At 36.5% G+C, this 602-nt stretch overlaps 1 protein-coding gene across 1 annotated transcript in view; it reads left to right on the top strand.

Moving 5' to 3' along the window:
* The window catches only part of ywhaba (tyrosine 3-monooxygenase/tryptophan 5-monooxygenase activation protein, beta polypeptide a), a 38,944-nt gene extending 38,570 nt beyond the window's left edge, over positions 1-374 (top strand). The window contains exon 7 of the mRNA XM_074645158.1: positions 1-374. This exon is cut by the window's left edge and continues 2,928 nt beyond it. The gene's annotated coding sequence lies outside the window, so the exon portion shown is untranslated.
* The last annotated feature ends 228 nt before the right edge of the window (positions 375-602 follow it).

The following is a 602-nucleotide window of genomic DNA, read 5'->3' as shown; positions in this document are numbered from 1 at the left end:
CCGAGCCTGTCTGTATATCTGGTATCTCAAATCATTTTGTTTTTACTGACCAGTATTATGCTTAAAATAAAAAGAAAAAAAAAAATAACCCAAAAAACAACAAAAAAATGTTTTGCTTCTGTGACGGTTTTATTGCTTAGCGCGCACGTGGTTGTGAACATTTAGACTTTAGCTTCAAGACGCCAATAAAAATAAAAAAAATTACAAAAAAAAGAAAAACCCTTGGACACCTTCCCCCCCACCCTGGTTATTGAAGTAATACTAGATTTGTGTATGTCTTTAAAAATCCAACTCTAGTTTCACCTTACATGTTATAAACAGGACAAAATGTAAAAGACAATTTAAAGTGAAATAAAGGTTTTATCAGTTCCGAATCAGCCCGGCTCTGTTTATTATCACACTAGACATATCGTTGTTCACAGCATACTGACTTTCCTGACTGAAGATGCAAGCAGGAAGTATTAAAGGGAGAGTTCAGGTGTTCCTCAGTGTGGTTCTATGAGGTTCTGATCCAGAGTCAGTGTATTACTACAGTAGATGGAGGTTAAAGGGATAGTTCAGGTGTTTCTCAGTGGGGTTCTATGAGGTTCTGATCCAGAGTC

This window comes from Sebastes fasciatus, chromosome 1 (assembly GCF_043250625.1).
Source record: "Sebastes fasciatus isolate fSebFas1 chromosome 1, fSebFas1.pri, whole genome shotgun sequence".
NCBI classification, from domain to species: Eukaryota; Metazoa; Chordata; class Actinopteri; order Perciformes; family Sebastidae; genus Sebastes; species Sebastes fasciatus.
Note: the sequence above shows the minus strand (reverse complement) of the source record. Positions and strands in the feature narration are given on the sequence as shown.